This window comes from Peromyscus leucopus, chromosome 14, assembly GCF_004664715.2.
Source record: "Peromyscus leucopus breed LL Stock chromosome 14, UCI_PerLeu_2.1, whole genome shotgun sequence".
Classification (NCBI taxonomy): domain Eukaryota; kingdom Metazoa; phylum Chordata; class Mammalia; order Rodentia; family Cricetidae; genus Peromyscus; species Peromyscus leucopus.
The window spans coordinates 2,041,984-2,059,010 of NC_051075.1; the positions used below are offsets into that span (position 1 = coordinate 2,041,984).

At 43.6% G+C, this 17,027-nt stretch overlaps 1 pseudogene; it reads right to left on the minus strand.

The window, feature by feature from the left end:
- Positions 1-466: 466 nt before the first annotated feature.
- Positions 467-10,817, minus strand: LOC114699370 (annotated as a pseudogene).
- Between the last annotated feature and the right edge of the window lie 6,210 nt (positions 10,818-17,027).

The window sequence follows — 17,027 nt, forward strand, 5'->3', positions numbered from 1 at the left end:
ATGGGCTGCCTGAATGGCCTCTTTCTTTCCAAAGCACTCTGTCTTCAGGGGTATGTTCTCCATTTCAGCTCCATTTCAGAAAGAAACTGTTTCAGGACTGATCCATCCTTAAATCCCAGCTTGTCTTGACTATTGGCCACTGCATGGATCATCCCAATGTTCCCAACGGTCTGCTTCAAGAAGTAAACTTTAAAACTCTGTCTTGTTGTTGTTGTTTCTTATGGACATTTCTTTTTTACAAAAAAAAAAAAAAAAAAAAAAAACTGAGTTTGCATTTTATAGCATTTCCAATGGGTCATAGTGTGCTTTGCTGGGACTTAATGGGGTCAGAGCAGCATGTACCTTCCCAGTTAGAGCAACAGGCTGGGCCCATGCCACCACCCTGCTGCTTCTATCTAGATTTGAGCATCTAAGGCCATGAACCATGGCATATTTGAAGGAGAACAGTACCACATTGCCCTGAAAGTCACTCCATATTAATCTCACAGGGATTTATGCCCCTCTCCTCTGCATTCCTGTACATCCTTTGAAAGTCACTAAAGTGTGGGGCACACCCAGCTGTACTTCCTGAAGTGCACATGTCCAGTGAAGAGACTTCCCCATGTGTCTGTACACCACACTCCATCAGTGTTGTGACATGGCCCATCCAGTGGCCACTGCCCTCAGGAGCTGGCTGGAAGATCCTGCTCTCCTGCCGGCTCACATGAAGGTGGATGACCAACACTTGCTGCTCTGGCACATGGGTGACATCCTGGATGAAGCCTCGAATGACAGAGTCAGTGTCAAGAAGGACATCGGGCAGACAGCACATGTGGGTCCTGGCCACTCTGCCCACTCTCCAGCTTACACTGGAAGTCTGTGGCCTTCCTACTGATGTCCTATGGATGTCCAGTTGGGGTGTTGCCTCTACAGATAGGCCACCCTGCTCTAGGCTGAAGCGCTGCACCTGACCAGGCTCAGCACCAATGTCCCACATCATTAGCGCCAGTTCTCATTTTTTTCCAAATATCGACCCTGCAGAAGTCCCTGAAAAGCTTTAATGCACAGTCAGGTTCCTGGCAGGTGAGGCGGTGTTGGGCTGTATGTTAACAGTGAGCGTCCCAGTTGAGTACATCGACTCCACAAAGCCTGCTGAGTAGAGCAAGTACACCTGCTCAACCTCCTTGCTGTGTGACTTCCAGGTCAGCCCACCCTCCTTCCAGATGCACAGGTCGCTGGAGTACTGCTTGCTTGTGCTGCCCAGCGGCACTGGGGGCAGGGCAGACCTGACCAAGGCCACTGCTGACTGACAGTTGGGGCCAAGTCTGTCCAGCGCACCTCAGCACCCACTGAGTAGGCTCTTGAGCCACTGGGTTTGGCGTGATTCCCTGTGCGTTCTGATTACAGCAGCCCACCCCAGCTTGTCCCTGGCTGCCCAAGCTGCAACCAGAGCTCCTTGGCTCAGGCAATTCAGGGGGGGTAAAGTCACAGAGAAGCAGGGTAGATTGCAGGCACAGGAGACCCAGCCAGGGAGAAGATGGAAGAGACACAGACAGAACTCCTGGAGACACTGGACAAGTGGGAAATGATCCTGGAGGAGGCTGGGCGAGTCCTGTAGACATGTATATACAGGAGGAAGACAGTCTTAGTGATGCTAGGTCCAAGAGTGTGCAAAAAATGGGGGCCAGACTATCAAAGTCTATGAAACTAGAAGCAAACTTTATTTCAGAAAAAAAAATCATCCCAGGGAGGAGGGGGGCTGCTGTGGGATGGTCTGTATGTCAAATTGCTCTGATTGGTCAATAAATAAAACACTGATTGGCCAGTGGCCAGGCAGGAAGTATAGGTGGAACTAACAGAGAGGAGAATTGAGAAAACAGGAAGGCAGAGGGAGACACTGCCAGCTGCCGCCATGACAAGCAGCATGTGAAGATGCTAGTAAGCCATGAGCCACGTGGCAAGGTATAGATTTATAGAAATGGATTAATGTAAGATATAAGAACAGTTAGCAAGAAGCCTGCCACAGCCATACAATTTGTAAGCAATATAAGTCTCTGTGTTTACTTGGTTGGGTCTGAGCCACTGTGGGACTGGCAGGTGACAGATTTGTCCTGACTGTGGGCCAGGCAGGAAAACTCTAGCTACAGGGTGCTGGGGAGAGAGGAGCTTACCAGTTAACTAGGACCAAGCCAGAGTTCGGGCTTCTGAAACTATGGCAAATGGGGGGGGGGAAGGAGGGAGGATTCAAGCCCCTTTTTATAGTAAGAAGCAAGCATTAGGCAGGGACAAAAATTTTTTTTTATAATTTTGAAGTTAAACTTTTAGAGACAAATTGCATTTTAGGATTTATAATTTTGTAAACAAGGTTTTAGAAGGTTCCAGCTAACTGATGTTTGCAGTCTTCTCTGACAGAGCTAATTGATGTTTGTTCAAAACAAACTTTTCCTGATTTTCTGCAACTTTTCCTAATTTCTGACATTGCTGACATTGGGGTCACTTATGTATACTATCATATCATCTGCAAATAGTGAGTTTGACTTCTTTTCCAATTTGTATCCCTTTGATCTCCTTTTGTTGTCTTATTGCTCTAGCTAGAACTTCTAGTACTATATTGAATAAATATGGGGAGAGTGGACAGCCTTGTCTTGTTCCTGATTTTAGTGGTATCGCTTTGAGTTTCTCTCCATTTAATTTGGTGTTGGCTGTTGGCTTGCTGTAAATTGCCTTTATTATGTTTAGGAATGTTCCTTGTATAACTGATCTCTCTAAGACCTTTATCATGAAGGGGTGTTGGATTTTGTCAAAGGCTTTTTCAGCATCTAATGAGATGATCATGTGGGTTTTTTTCTTTCAGTTTGTTTATATGGTGTATTACATCGACAGATTTTTGTATGTTGAACCACCCTTGCATCCCTGGGATGAATCCTACTTGGTCGTGATGAATGATTGTTTTGATGTATTCTTGGATTCGGTTTGCCATATTTTGTTGAGTATTTTTGCATTAATGTTCATGAGGGAGCCTGGTCTGTAGTTCTCTTTCTTTGTTGCATCTTTGTGTGGTTTGGGTATCAGGGTAATTGTAGCCTCATAAAAAGAGTTTGGTAGTGTTCCTTCTGTTTCTATTGTGTGAAACAATTTGAAGAGTATTGGTACTAGTTCTTCTTTGAAAGTCTGGTAGAATTCCACACTGAAACCATCTGGCCCTGGGCTTTTTTTGGTTGGGAGACTTGTGATGACTGTTTCTATTTCTTTAGGGGTTATTGGTCTATTTAAATGATTTATCTGGTCTTTATTTAATTTTGGTATGTGGTATCTATCCAAAAAAATGTCCATTTCTTCCAGATTTTCCGTTTTTGTGGAGTACAGGGTTTTGAAGTATGATCTGATGATTCTCTGGATTTCTTCATTGTCTGTTGTTATGTCTCCCTTTTCATTTCTGATTTTGTTACTTTGGGTGCTCTCTCTTTGCCTTTTGGTTAATTTGGCTAGGGGTTTGTCTATCTTGTTTTTTTCAAAGAACCAACTCTTTGTTTCATTAATTTTTTGTCTTGTTCTCTTGGTTTCTATTTTGTTGATCTCAGCCCTCAATTTGATTATTTCCTGGCGTCTATTTCTCCTGGGTGAGTTTGTTTCTTTTTGTTCTAGAGCCTTCAGTTGTGCTATTCATTGGTATGGGATTGCTCTATCTTCTTTATGTGTGCATTTAGAGCTATGAATTTTCCTCTTAACACTGCTTTCATAGTGTCCCATAAGTTTGGGTATGTTGTACTTTCATTTTCATTGAATTCTAGGAAATCTTTAATTTCTTTATTTCTTCCTTAACCCATTGATGTTTCAGGTGGGCATTATTCAGTTTCCATGAGATTGTAGGCTTTCTATAATTTTTGTTGTTGTTGAGGTCTAACTTTAAGGCATGGTGGTCCGATAAGATACAGGATGTTATTCCAATTTTTTTGTATCTGTTGAGATTTGTTTTGTGACCAAGCATGTGGTCAATTTTTGAGAAGGTTCCATGGGGTACTGAGAAGAATGTATATTCTTTTGTTTTGGGATGGAATGTTCTGTAGATATCTATTAGGTCCATTTGAGTCATAACATCTGTTAGGTCCTTTATTTCTTTGTTAAGTTTCAGTCTGATAGATCTGTCTTTTGGTGAGAGTGGTGTGTTGAAATATCCCACTACTAATGTGTGGGGTTTGATGTGCATTTTAAGTTTTAGTAATGTTTCTTTTATAAATGTGGGTGTTTTTGTATTTGGGCATAAATGTTCAGAATTGAGACTTCATCTTGGTGGATTTTTCCTGTGATAAATATGTAATGTCCATCCTGATATCTTTTGATTGATTTTAGTTTGAAGTCTATTTTATTAGATAATAGGATAGTTACACCAGCTTGTTTCTTAGGTCCATTTGTTTGGAAAGCCTTTTCCCAGCCCTTTACTCTGAGGTAGTGTCTGTCTTTGAAGTTAAGGTGTGTTTCTTGTATGCAGCAGATGGATGGATCCTGTTTTCTTATCCATTCTGTTAGTCTGTGTCTTTTTATAGGTGAGTTGAGACCATTGATATTGATGGATATTAATGACCAGTGATTGTTAATTCCTGTTATTTTTTGTGGTTGTGTTGTGTTGTCCTTCTTTGGTGTATGTTGGTGTGGGATTATCTATTGCCTGAGTTTTCATGGGTGTGTTTAGCTTCTTTGGGTTGGATTTTCCCTTCTAGTGCTTTCTGTAGGGCTGGGTTTGTGGACAGGTATTGATTAAATCTGGTTTTATCATGGAATATTTTGTTTACTCCGTCTATGATGATTGAGAGTTTTGCTGGGTATAATAGTCTGGGTTGGCATCGGTGGTCTCTTACTATCTGCATAGTTAGTCCTGCATAGTCCAGGACCTTCTAGCTTTCATAGTCTCTATTGAGAAGTCTGGTGTTATTCTGATGGGTTTGCCTTTATATGTTACTTGGTCTTTTTCCTTTGCAGCTCTTAATATTTTTTCTTTGTTCTGTGTGTATAGTGTTTTGATTATTATGTGGCAAGGGGACTTTTTTTTGGATCCAGCCTATTTGGTGTTCTGTAAGCTTCTTGTATCTTCATAGGTATTTCTTTCTTTAGGTTAGGAAAGTTTTCTTCTATGATTTTGTTGAATATATTTTCTGTGCCTTTGAGTTGGTATTCTTCTCCTTCTCTCTTCTTCTATTCTTATTCTTAGGTTTGGTCTTTTCATGGTATCCCAAATTTCTTGGAGGTTTTGTGTTACGACTTTTTTGTTTTTAGTGTTTTCTTTGACTGACAAACCTATTTTCTCTATTGTGTTTTCAGTGTCAGAGATTCTCTGTTCCATCTCTTTCATTCAGTTGGTTATGCTTGTTTCTGTAGTTCCTGTTTGTTTAGTCAGGATTTCTTTTTCCAGCATTCCCTCAGTTTGTGTTTTCTTTACTGTCTCAATTTCAACGTCCAGATCTTGAATTGTTTCCTTCATCTGTTTAATTACTTTTCCTTGGCTTTCTTTGATTTCTTCCAATTTTTTGTTTGTTTTTTTCTTCCATTTCTTTAAGGGAATTTTTTATTTCTTCTTTAATGGTGTTTTTCATTTCCTCTTTAAGGGAATTTTATTTCCTCTTTAAGGGAATTTTTTATTTCTTCTCTAAGGGCCTCTATCATCTTCTTAAAGTCATTTTTAGGATTGATTTCTTCTGTTTCTTCTGTCTTGGTATGTTCAGGTCTTGCAGGTGTAGAATCACTAGGTTCTGATGTTGTAATATAGGTCTTTATGTTGTTGCCTGTATTTTTGCACTGGCGTCTACTCGTTTCTTCCTCTGCTCGGTGCAGGCAGTGTCTGTGTCTGAAGGTGCCTCTCTTGTTCTAATTTTTAGACTTGGTTCACTAGGAGTTCTTGGTTAAATTGGTGCTGTTGGGCTCTGTTTCTTTGGGAGCAGCTTAGTCAAATCAGTATTAATGGGTTCTGTCTTTGGGAGCAGTTGTTCCCAGTTGGTGCAGGGTATGCTTATGGTTTCAGTGGTTGTTAGGTTCGTAGGGGTTAGTATTTTTGGTTTTTTTATTTTTTATTTATTTATTTTTTGGTGGGGAAGCAGGGAAAGGTAGCTGTCTGGTCTTTGAGACTCCAATGGGTAGGGCCTAGGGGCTAGGGACCTGATCTGTCAGTCTGGAGATGGGAGCTTACTCTCAGTTGGTGAAGTGTATACTTAGGATTCTGGTGATCTGGTTCGGTGGATGGGTGGCCTCTTCTTCTGTGTTCTCAGGTCACGTTTTGTTCATTGTCAACTCCCCAGCTGATCTTGTTTCCTCAGACTTCAAACTGTAGGATTCTGAATCCTCTCCCAGATGGATTTCAGCTGAGCAGGGTAGTCTCACCAACACCTCCAAGTTGCTGGGTTTCGCAGGATCAGCAGCTGGGCCCTGGTTGGTCTCAGACAGAGTGTTCAGATCCGTTCTGGTTCCGTCCCACGGAGATGACTCCTTCCCCGATGTTGGGATTAAAGGCATCCCTGTTCCAAGTTCTTGATTAAGAGCTTGTTTTCACTAACTCTTTGGCGGGTAATAGCCCAGTTTCTGGTCTTTATGGCAACTGTGTTTTGGCTGCCGGCTGCCGGCTGCCGCCACGCCTGCCTGCCTCTCTCTCCTCATCTTAATAAAACTCTTGTTAGTGGATTCTGTTGTGTTTCGTGACTGTTCCTCGCAGGGTAAGAGCGCCACTAAAAACCAACACCCTACCCTCTGCCCCACCTCAGAGCTCTCCCATGCCCTCAACACCTCCCTGTGACAGCCAGGCTACCACTCCCTCCAAAGACTCCATGGAGAAGAGAGCATGAGACATTCAATTCTTCTCCCAGGGTGGACAAAGTAGGCAGGAGGAGATGATGTATGTAGCCAACAACAATGATGGGGAAGGGTGGGCCACCAGGATCACCCCAAAAAGTGCCTTTCCTTGGCTGGCCCAGGAGAAAGCAAAGGCAGATATTTCCCTTCCCTTTTCTCTGTCCTCATGAGGGTGTCCAAGACTTCTCCTATGAAGCTGGAGCTATTTGGGCCATCTGACAAAGAGGGGACAACCTTGTCCAGGAACTTAACCTTTGCTGACAACTCTGTGACCCCCACCCCAAGTTCTCATTACCACACCCATAATTCTCACTCAGAAAAATGGAAAAGGACACAGCCCAAGAAAAAGGAATGCAGTACTGGTTTTGCTGAGATGGCTTCTCAACACATAGCCTAACCGTGAACTCAAAACCATCTTGCCTCAGCTTCCTGAGTGCTGGGAACATGAGTGTGTATGTGCCATCACTTACAGCTGGACAAAGGAGTCAATCTGCATAGAGATAAGCACTGCTGATAGTCTGAGGCACATTTATCTAAGGTCTTAATGTGAAAATTAAATCCTTTTGTTAAAAAAAACAGATTTACATATTATATAATATATATATATGAAATCTTTCAAAGATAAACCCCATCTCCTGTCACAAATAGGAAGGGCTTGGCATCCAGGTGTGCCAGTAGCTGAGCCCGCCTACATCTTACACTCTTCTCCACAAAGGTTTACTATCTCTGTGGTAGGAAATGACGCTGTGCCTCTTAGCTAGTTCTCAGATGTCTGCAGGGGAGAATTAGGGAGGCAGCTCACCCCATAGATGTTTGTAAAAAGGTGTGTGTGTGTGGTGCCTTACAGTACTTTCTAGCTGCTTTATGCTTCTTTCAAGACTAAAGAAGATGGGTGCTGGGAGGAGGGGTAGATTGGGGGGGGCAATATTTTTTATTTTATTTTATTATTTATTTATTTATTTATTTATTTATTTATTTATTTATTTATTTATTTATTTTTGAGACTGGGTTTCTCTGTGTATCCCTGGCTGACCTGGAACTTGCTTGGTAGCCCAGGCTGGCCTCGAACTCACAAAGATCCACCTGCCTCTGTCTCCTGAGTGCTGGGATTAAAGGCATGTGCCACCATGCCTGGCTGGGTAATATTTTTTATAGAAACAAAAGTAACATTAATTTTGCAGACTCTGTCCATCTTAGCCAGGTTGCATTAATCAGTGTCATGAGTCTCTAGGGAACTGATTCAAGTCCTTTCAGATTCTGTTGTATTTGCCAATACTCTCCCAAAATACATGTGCTGTTTTCATATTGTTCAGCTGCAACTTGTGAAAGCTACTTCTTCCATTTTCAAAAATAGGTTGAAAGCTACTTTTTAAATTAAAGTATATATTTTCTCAAAAAAAAAAATCCTTGGGTCTGGGGGTCCCTTCTGAGTCTTGGAGTCTCCTGGTCACAGCAGCTGCTCCTCCACCCGCTGACAGGGTGGCCTGCTGGGGCCCCCCTGCAGCTGCTGGAGCACACACAGGCTAGGCTCCTCCAGGCCATGGTCGTTCATGAGGAACTGGCTAGTATTTTAGCATGCAAGGGGCCGGCCTTTGGCAAACGTGTCCTCGATGACCCAGGAGGCTCTCTGGCTCTGCCCCCACACTGAGGCTGCTTCCTACACTGTTCAGCTCCAACTAGGGCCAGCAGCACCGCTTGAGCTTTGATGACCACTAAGGGCCAGCCCCCCCCCCACTGGACAGTTCCCTGGGCTCTGGGTTTGAGAAGCCGTATGGTTACGGCCTGAACCACTGTCAGCTGGGCAATACCTTCACCCTCTCAGAAGCCTTGAACTAGTGCCACCACTTGCTGCAGGAGCAGCAGCTCTGGCCAGGCCACTCAGGCACTGAGACTGGGCTGAGGGAGCAGAGGGACGGCCTGGCACAGCAGTGCCTGCGAGGTAGCAGGTTTCTCTGCTGACACAGTAAGCCAGATCAAGCTGAACTGAAAAAGAAAAAGAACAGGGTTATTAGAGCAAAGCAATTCCCAGGTGAGCCCTCCAACTCCAGAGATCAGGGCAGAGAAGTCACGGGGTCGAAGTAAAAAGGTGAGGGTGATGAAGTGTCCTCCACACACTGAGTTTGTGCCCATGTGTGGCCAAAAGTTGACTGCTTTAGGCGGGGTCTTGGGCTACTAGCAATTTCAGGGAAGGAGGCACTGCAGCCACCAAGAATGTGGAACTGGGCTTTTTGATACCTTTTCTTTGTTGGAGATTCTCTGAGAGGGTGGGGTTTGGAGAGAGAGGAGTGGGGCTTTCTGAATCAAGCAGGAGTGGGCTGCAGGTTCCAGCCGAACACTAGGGGTTGTAGTTGTAATCTTTCAAAGATGGCTGGGCATTTCTATTGCTTTTAATGGAGGCAAACCCTTAAGCAGCAAATTCTAAGTTTGATCTGAACAAACTAAAAGGGGATGTAGCTAGAAGCTTTCTTGTGTCCTGCCTGGCCCTGTCAGGATAAATCTCTCTTACCTGGCAGTTCCACAGCCACTCAGACCCAAGCAAACACACAGAGGCTGATATAAATTATAACTGCATGGCCATGGCCCAAACTTTTTACTAGCTAGCTCTTAGATCTTAAGTTAGCCCATAACTACTCATCTACGTATCGCCACATGTTCCATGGCTTTACCTGTGTCCCATTACATGTTGCTCCTTGGGTGGCTGGCTGGTGTATCTCTCCTTCTCTAGCCTTCTTCCTGTTTCTCTCTTTGAATTTCCTGCCTGCCTCTAAGCTGCCTTGCCATAGGCCAAACGGCTTTATTTCTCAACCAATCAGAACAACACATTCACAGCATCCAGAAAGACATTCCCCCATCAAGGGGGTAAATGAATACTCTGAGAGTAGGAAGGTAAAACACAACATATAGCTTAACTCTCAGACCTTTAACCTGAAGCTCAAAAGACGACCAGGCCTTCTGAGGGTGCACAGGGAGTGAGGGGTCTGACTAGAGGGAGCCACATCATCAAGGGACACAGTGACCTGATTTTAGGCTTGATTCAGCAACTATTTACCATACAATCTCACATTAACTCAGGAGACATTCTAATCTGAAAGGTAGACTTTTATAAAGGATGACCTTCCTGGAAGTCGACTAATATCACAGGATATTAACAAAGGAGGAGGAAGAAGTGTAGAAAATGTCACAGGGATTTCTTCTCTTGAGGAACCTTGATCCTGGGCTCTTAGGATTTTTTTTAGTACTTAACTGTTTGAAATGTCACCTCTTGTGGGATATTTTTCTGGTACTTTATTGTTTGTAGGTGTCTGAACTCTGCTAACTTTCCTATCCTACACAGATAAACATTGTTAATTTGAAAGGAAATCAGTTACTCTTTCTACAAGAAAGCAGGGAGGATTCAGTATCAAAATGTCACTAGTGTTATTATGTGGTGCTGTTCACTGTGTGAGAAGTCACAGGCACAAGAAAACCCACTATAAGAGTTTACTACGGGAAGGGAAACACAAGGGGGTGCTCAGGCCTACTGAAAGATTGTGCAGGAAGGGTGTGTGTGTGTGTGTGTGTGTGTGTGTGTGCGTGTGTGTGATCCGCTTTTATGGATTTCCCCACACATGCACATATGGGTTTACATAGCTACGCCACACATGTGCATAGATTGTGTGATCACGCTGCATGTGAATCACGTGACCATGCAGTGCACTGATCATGTGGGACATAAGGCCCTGGAGTGACTGAGCGTCTTGCCAGCACATGTGCAATCATGGAGGAGTGGCTAGGAATCCTATCAACTAGTCACTTGTAACTCCTACCTAGTGAGCATTCCCTCTGTGTCCTGGGCCACTAATTACTTCTCAATTGTCCTTACAGCCACTGCTGATACAGGCTGCTGAACATTTACATTAAAAAACATATGATGGGACTGGAGAGATGACTCAGTAAGAGTACTTACTGCCCTAGCAAAGGACCCAGGTTCAGTTACCTGAATCCACATGGACGGTCACAACCATCTGTGACGCCTATTACCTAACACCCTCTTGACTTCTGGGGACATATATACACACACGCACTCACACACATACACACACACAAAAATTAAATAAATAATAAACTTTAACATGGACAAAAATCATCTATGACTTAGGATAGTTTGAAACACTGGGCACTGGTCCTCAGGTCTGCAGGATGGCTCATCTGTAAAGTGCCTGCAGTTTAAGCACAGGAATTCTGAAAAGGAGCCAGGCAGTGAGTTCACACACATCTGCAATCCTTTCGCAGCCAGGGTCGATCCCTGTGGCTTGCTGGCCCTCCAGTCTATAAGATCTACTGAGTCCCTAATTAGGTGAGACTCTTTCTCTGTCTCTGTCTCTGTCTCTCTCTGTCTCTCTCTTTCTCTGTCTCCCCTGCCACTGTCTTGTTTTTTAAGACAGGGTTTCTCTATGTAGCTAGCCCTGGCTGTCCTGGAACTCACTTTGTTGACTAGGCTGGCCTTGAACTCAAGTAGATCCTCCTGCCTCTGCCTCCTGAGTGTTGGGACTAAAAGTATACAGAAAAAGCTCAGGCAGAGAGTGGTAGAGGGGAAAGCCCCAACATTGGCCTCTTGTCCCAACATGCACACACATACACGTTCACTCATACACTCACACCCACAGAAATGTAAAAATAAAACCACAATGGTTCTCCAATGTGTTAATCTTCTAAAAACAATTAAAATTTAGCAAAATAAAAGAAATTCTGTTAGCAGCGTTCTAGGCTTTGCTCAAGAAGTATTTGGCATGGGGGGACATCCATACATTCCTAGCATTCTAAAGGCTGAGGCAAGAGGATTGCTGCCTGGAGCAATCTGTCTGACAAAAAGTGAGAAAGAGAGGGAGAGAAGGATAGAGGAAAAGAGTGAGGGAGAGGAGAGAGAACATGCATTCGTGTGTACACACATGCATGTGTATGTGTGTTTGTGTTTGGGGAAACAGGCAAAAGGTAATTTCTAGAGCTGTAACTTTGCACAATGGTACAAAATCTTTAAATCATTTCTTGTTCTTCTGATTTCTGCCCACTTGTGGAAAAATCAAGGCTTCTAGTATCTTTGGACATGGGAAGTGAGCCAGGAGAACAGAACATAAGGAGCACCAACACTCCAAATTTTCTGCATGTTAAGGTCATGGGATCAGCTCAAAGGGAAGAGGGCAACCTAGCATTGGGACTGTCCTCTAACCTGCACATGATTCTGAGGAGGAGTGCTGTGAAGCTGAGCATGGGTAAAAAGGCATTGGACATAAGGAGAGCCCCTTTTGAGAGCTTATCTCTGGCCAGCACCTACCTTCATTTTACCCCTAAGATAGAAAGCCATGTTAAAAACAAGAAAAGAAAATTGCAAGTACTCATCTAAACCTGCAAATCAAAACCTCAACTATATTTCCTTAGCACTACAGCAGTGTGAGATTATTTAGTCCCTGGTAAATGTTCAATCATAAGAACCAAGGGATATTGTGAAGATATACACAGACAGATAAGACAAGCAAATTGGGAAATGGACATAGGCATATTTTTCCTAGCATTAAAGACTGACCCCGGATTTACATATACCAGGCACTCTGCCACTAAAACACATCCTTAGTCAGAAATGAACCCCCCTGCCGTGTGTGTGTGTGTGTGTGTGTGTGTGTGTGTGTGTGTGTGTGTGTGTTATGTTTGTGGTGTATGCTTATATATGCAAACAAACTCAAGTGCACACATGTGGAGGTCAGAAGTTGACATCATCATGTCATCTTTCATCCAACACTCTCCACAATATTTTTTGAGACAATGCTCAAAGGTCACCATTTCAGCTAGACTGGCCACCTGACAAGCTTCCTGGATCCTTCTGCCTCTGTCTACCAGTGCTGGAGTTATAGGTGTGCATCACTTTGCCTGGCCTTCTTCTCAGATCCTTTACCTAAGGAGCCTTCTCCTAGTCCTTGAATGAATATTCTTTATTTTTTTAAAGATTTATTTATTTATTATGTATACAGTGTTCTGTTTGCATGTATCCCTGCAGGCCAGAAGAGGGCACCAGATCTCATTACAGATGGTTGTGAGCCACCATGTGGGTGCTGGGAATTGAACTCAGGAGCTCTGGAAGAACAGCCAGTGTTCTTAACCTCTGAGCCATCTCTCCAGCCTTGAATGAATATTCTCAACTAGTCAGAAAAGAAGAGCAATTCTGAATTAAAGTGAAGCACAGGCTAACAACGTGTCTGGCTGACCTCATCTCCCTTTATGGCACTCTGGACACATAAAAGAATGACCATGTGCCTTAGTTGGTTTCTATTGCTGTGAAGAGACATCTTGGCCATGGCAACCCTTACAAAGGAAAACATTCTGTTGGGGCTGGCTTACAGTCTCAGAGGCTTAGTCCATTATTTCATGGCAGCACGCAGGCAGGCACGGTGCTAGAGAAGGAGCTGAGAGTTCCACATCAGGATCCATAGGCAGCAGAAGCAACTGTGTCACTCAGCATGGTTTGAACATATGAGACCTCAAAGCCAGCCTCCACAGTGACACACTTCCTCCAACAAGGCCACACCTCCTAACAGTGCCACTCCCTATAGTCAAGCATTCAAACTCATGAATCTATGGAACCATACCTATTCAAACCACCATACCATGTGAACAAGTGGCCCAGATAGCAAGTCTTAAGGGAGCAAACACATCTCTGAAACAGATTGGAAACCTGCCATCATGCCTTACATCTAACATATGGAGTAAAGTTACCCTCTTCCTGCTGGGCTAGCTCTGTCCCCACCCAGAATCAACATTTGCTAGGTATTTGAAGAGCTAAGTCAAAAAGCCTGCTTGGAACACCTAGCTTCATTTGGGACATCTTTCATACCAAGAGCAGAGAAAACAGCCTGCTTTTAAGGGAGAAAATTTATCTTTCTCTCCTTTATCCTGGAATGAGGTCAGTGTCCTAGGGCTAGCTACTCTGGGTGAAGAAGAGAAGGTAATGGGATGAAACAACCTTTTCAATGTATCTATTGCTATTTCCATATTCCATATGAATCTTGAGAGAAATTATGGAATTTTCCTGAGTTCACACAGGAATTCAAGCCTGGCTCTGCTGCCCCCACTCCTACTCATAAGGGGTATGTCGTGTCCCCACTGCTGTCCTGGCCTGGATGATATGCTCATAGTGCTGGCTCAGTTGTCTCCACAGCATGAACTAAACCCACCTGGGATCAGCAGTCTTGTTGGGAAAGCCAGGCCTTTCCCCTGGCTGTAGTTGGTAATCAGGAAAAGGCCCAAGACACACAGTGCTAACATCCTCCACCACTTACAGCCTCAGTAGAAATAGACCATAGCTTTGGTTCCTTAACTGCCATTCAAAGGGAGCAGATAAGCACCCAGCAGTGGCTCCTGTGGGACTTTCCCTTCCTATTAGAGAGATAGCCTGACAATTTCCCTTCCCTCCTCTCCCAAGGACTCCCCGGGCTGTCTCATCCTATGTGGTGGGGCAGACGATGCCCCACTTATCAGTCTTCTCTCTCCAATGTTCTCTGTGAAGTAATGCTAAAGCAGCCCTAGACACTGCTTCCTGACTCCCACCTCACCCCACTTTGTAGATGGAAGTTTTCCTGGTCCCACCTAGCTCACAGCTGCTCAGACCCAAATAAACACACAGAGGCTTATATTAATGAAAACTGTTTGGCCTGATGGCTCAGGCTTCTTGCTAACTAGATCTTACACTTAAATTAACCCATAGTTCTTATTTATGTCTAGCCACGTGGCTTGGTACCTTTTCCCAGTTCTGCCTTCATGTCTTGCTTCGCATGGTGGCGGTGGTGGCTGGCAGCGTCTCCTGACTCAGCCTTCTACTTCCCAGAATTCTCTTCTCTGCTTGTCCTGCCTATACTATACTTCCTGCCTGGCTACCAGCCAATCAGCGTTTTATTTATCAGTCAATCAGAGCAACACATTCACAGCACACAGAGCGACACCCTGCACCACTTGCCACTCGCCGTCTCGGCTCTGAGTGGGCATAGTCCCAATGAAGCATCAGCTTCAGTTTCCTCCAGAATGCACGCTATTTACACGTGTAAGATTTTACATCATTGTTCTTAATATTTTCTAAGTGCCTGTGAACCTAGCATACAGAAAAAAACTATATCCTCAATATACCCTTCATTTAGCCATATGGCCCTACATCTTATTTTCTACCCAAGGAAACCATCATCTGGAATTCCTTCACTTTAAAAAATATATAGCATTGCATTTATATGCATTCCTAAAATGTATCCTTTTTATATTCATTGTTTAAAATCTATGTATGAATTTGGGATATTTACTTTTTTCACTTAGTGTTTACTGCTTAATTGCTAAGCACAGCCACACTTGTGAATTAGTGCAATTCATTTATTTTACTGCCATGTAATATTCAGTTGTACAAATGTAGCACAGTGTACCCTTTTTCCTGCTTATGGGCATTTTCTTTGTTTTCAGGTTTTTGTAGCATGGATGGTATAGCTGTAGCCATTCTTTTACATCTCTCCTTGTCACATCTGTCACTCTCTCTTAGGCCCATCCTCCCATTGTTGGATCTCCATTCTCACATCTGTCACTCTCTCTTGGGCCCACCTCTCATTTCTGAGTCACATGTAAATGAATGCTTGGCTTTAGGAGATAATGACTAACTGTTCCCCAAATTGCTTACACAAATCCATGCCTTTTCTATCACACTGAGTGCTCTCTAAAGGCCAATTGCATTGTCCCACTTGTTCTGACAACCGCCAAAATTGAGAACTGTTGGTTGAAAATATGTCACATTTCCTCTGGATGTCTGGACAGGTAGTACTGAGGTTCTCGGGCTGAATCTATGTAGGCCATCTGACTTCCAGAGCTGCACCAGGCCTGAAGGTGCAGGCGGAGGGAACTGGCCCATGCCTTAGAAAAGAACACCATGTGCAACCTGAGTAGTCTCAGGCTTCCAGTTTCTTTTCTTTTCTTTTTATTTTTTTTAAAGATCTATTTCTTTTTATTTTATGTGTATTGTATTGTTGCAAGGTAAGCCCACCAGAGACGACATGGACACTCTTAAAGCCAAGAAGAAAGTCTTTATTGCCAGCTGGCAGCTTCATGGGGAACTTATCCAAATCACACAGCCCTGAGCCTTAAAGCCCTTTTGTCTTTTATGCACAAACACCACAGCCTGGCTGTCACACTTCAGTTAGCAAGAAACAGAACAAAAGAAGCAAAGAAGAAAGGTTGGTAGTACATTTAGGGACTGTCCTGGAACTGTTGACTGGGTTTCTGATGGGTTAGGTTTTGCTCCTGCCTTGTCAGATGCTGGGCCTGTGTGCTGGGTTCTAAGGTCAGAACAGTGCCTCTAACAGGCATCGGTTGTGCTAAGGTCTGAAGGCTTGTTCCAGTAGGAGTGTTTGGTCTGCATACCCTGTGTGTGCAGCACCACATGCATGCCTAGTGGCTGCGGGGGCCAGAAGAGGTCATCAGGTCCCCGGAAGCTAACGATAATGTTGTGGAATATTATTTTAAAATGTGCTACATTTGTTTATGCTGCGGAACATTTGTTTAATGATGCAAAGATGTGTTACATTCTTTTATGTTGCTTTGTTTAACTTTGTAAAGCTGTGCTGCTTTGCCTGCCTAAAACACCTGACTGGTCTAATAAAGGGCTGAACGGCCAACAGCAAGGCAGGAGAGAGAAATAGGCAGGGCTGGCATGCAGAGAAAATTAATAGGAGGAGAAATCTAGGGAAAAGAGAGAAGAGGGAGGGGCGAGAAAAGGAGAAGGAGAGGAGGACACCAAGGGCCAGCCACTCAGCCACCCAGCCATCCACAGAGTAAGAAGGAAAGAAAAATATATAGAATAAAGAAAGGTAAAAAGCCCAGTGGCAAAACATAGTTAAAGAGAAATGGGATAATTTAAGTTAGAAAAGCTGGCTAGAAACAAGCCAAGCTAAGGCCAGACATTCATAAATAAGAATAAGTCTCCATGTATTTATTTGAGAGCTGGGTGGTGGGTCCTCAAAGAAATAAAAAAAAAAAAACAACTACAGTTACAGATGGTTGAATCACCATGTGGGTCCTCTGCAAGAACAACAAGGGGTCTTAACCACTAAGCCATCTCTCTACCTGATTCATACATAAATACATACATATATATGGAAATGTGTATATATATACATACACACACATTTCCCCTGCAGGTGAATTAGACAACTCAGGCT